General features: G+C 41.7%; 1 non-coding gene across 1 annotated transcript; it reads left to right on the top strand.

Annotated features, from left to right (window-relative positions):
* The first annotated feature begins 1,874 nt into the window (after positions 1-1,874).
* LOC133307127 (small nucleolar RNA R71) lies at positions 1,875-1,981 on the top strand. The gene has a single exon (XR_009751009.1). It is a non-coding gene; the product is annotated as a small nucleolar RNA R71 (small nucleolar RNA).
* Positions 1,982-2,218: the final 237 nt, after the last annotated feature.

Raw genomic sequence — 2,218 nt, 5'->3', positions numbered from 1 at the left:
TTTCCCCACCCAGTTCAAGTTTAACTCACGGTCATCAGTGGCGAAAAGCAACCACCGAAGTTTGTCCAGTGATTCCTTCACAAATGAAGGCAAAACCACTTTGTCCTGATACAGAGAAATGTTCCTTTCTGGGTACAGAATGATGGTGGGTTCAGTGAGCTCTGGTTCTTCTCCGCAGTTGGCTACAAGGGTCACTTTAAATGAAAGCTTATTCATTTTGTTCAGAAAGGGAGTTAGGACACAAATGCAGGAGGGATAAAAGGGTTCTGAGTTGAATGGAAGTAGTAGAACTTGAAGAAATCAGAGACCGAGTTTAAATAGACTATGGGGGAGAAAATGAAAGGTTTCTGGGACGTGGAGGTTAAGGAGATGAGGTAGTGGAATGGGGACGTTACAGAACGAGTGGTCAGCAGTAGGTGACCAGTTACTGATAGGATGAGTGTGAGAAGATGAAACGGTTTAGGTCAAGACGTGGGAGAGAGAGAAAAGGAAAGGGTGCAGTTGTCTTAATGGTTGAGGAGACGGTTGCTTTTTCTGCGCACGTTTCCAAGAATTGCAATGAATGCAAATTGGATATAGATGCGTATCTTTTTAAGTGACTCAGCAGGGACAGGTGTCCCAGTCACTCTTATCTTCTAACCCAGGGAACGTTCCCTTTGTCTTTTCCTAACTAATAAGTAAATAACTAACTGAAATAAATAATAAGAAAATATGCAATAGTGAGTACTAAATAAGGAAAAGGGGACGTACTAACCTATCACCTATTATTTAATAAATCTAAATGAACATATAACAAAACATATAATTATATCTATATATATATATATATATATATATATATATATATTATTTTGGGATTGTGTGGTCAGGGACCACGTCAAAACTACGTTCCTGGAACGGAACGTACTTTATTTGAACTTTTTGGAGAGGAACATCAGACGTTCCCTCCTTTTTGGGAGCTGTGTGGTTATGGATAACCACCCCAAAACTTTGCTCTTTGTCAGAGAGCAAATGTATCTACTGGGTTGCCTCCCAGTCAGCGCTTAGTTTAATGTCTTTAGCTAGACATGGTACTTACCTCTCAAGGTATTTCAGAAATGGTTGAGGGGACCTCATTGTCCCCTGGTAGTGATCCTGGTGTTCTGGTTTGAAGGTTGGCAGCAATCTGCCCCAGATGGGACTCAATGTTCCTGACCACTGCATCATTCCTGGTGACATATTCCTTGACATAATTTTCCAGGGTGTTGATATGTTGGCCATCTCTGTGGAACGGAACATAGTTGTTTCTTCTTTGTTCAGACATTCCACTGCTGCTACCTTGCTGATACTGCTGCTGATTGTTGTTGAATGGTCTCTGGTTAATGGGTGGCCTCCATTGGGTGTTGTGGTTCTGATCCTTAATGATAGTTCCTCCAGGGCTTGAATGTGTATTTCGTCGTGCTTGTTGATTGTCTCTGGTGAAGTTCCTATTGCCAAAATTTTCTGCATAACACACCAATGCAGTGGATGGGAAATCTGTTGAGTCATGAAGGTCACCACAGGCTGAGCATGGTTCTGTTTCACTTGTTGTGAGTTGTAAGACTTCCATCCTTGGTGCTTCTTGGTCGGCTTTTAGGTTCTTCACTTCATTCATGAGTGATGCCAGCTGGGCTTCCATGGCAGTTTGTTTATCTAGTTCTAGCATGCCTGGCTTCCTCACTGGGCTCACTCTGTCTATTGGCCATTGGAGACATCTTTCAGCAGTCCCTTCTATGATTTCATATCTTGATTCAAGTGTTCCTGTAAAAAAATATCCTCCTGCAGCAAAATCTAAGTGAGACTGAGAAGTATGATCAAGTCCTTTATAGAAAGATTGTAACACTCCCCAACTCTCTACCCCATGGTTTGGATATTTTCTTATGATGTCCTTGTATCTCTCCCATGCTTCATAGAGATTTTCTCCATAAAACATTCTGATGTTAGAGATTTCTGCTCTAACATCTGCTTGTCGAGACATTGGGAGAAACCTCTCTATGAACTTGTTAGAGAGTTCTTCCCATGTGTGGATTGATCCAGGGGTGAGAGTTTTCATCCATGTTTTAGCTTTTAAGCCTAAGGAGTGAGGGAACAACCTCATTCTCATGCTCTCTTCTGTTACACCCTCAGCTTTAAAATTGTCACAGATATCTTGGAATGTGGTGAGGTGTGTGTAAGGATCTTCTGCAGGGAGTCCATTGAA

Source organism: Gastrolobium bilobum, unplaced genomic scaffold, assembly GCF_033153095.1.
Source record: "Gastrolobium bilobum isolate Gb01-03AN ecotype WA unplaced genomic scaffold, APGP_CSIRO_Gbil_v1 utg56820, whole genome shotgun sequence".
Classification (NCBI taxonomy): domain Eukaryota; kingdom Viridiplantae; phylum Streptophyta; class Magnoliopsida; order Fabales; family Fabaceae; genus Gastrolobium; species Gastrolobium bilobum.
Note: the sequence above shows the minus strand (reverse complement) of the source record. Positions and strands in the feature narration are given on the sequence as shown.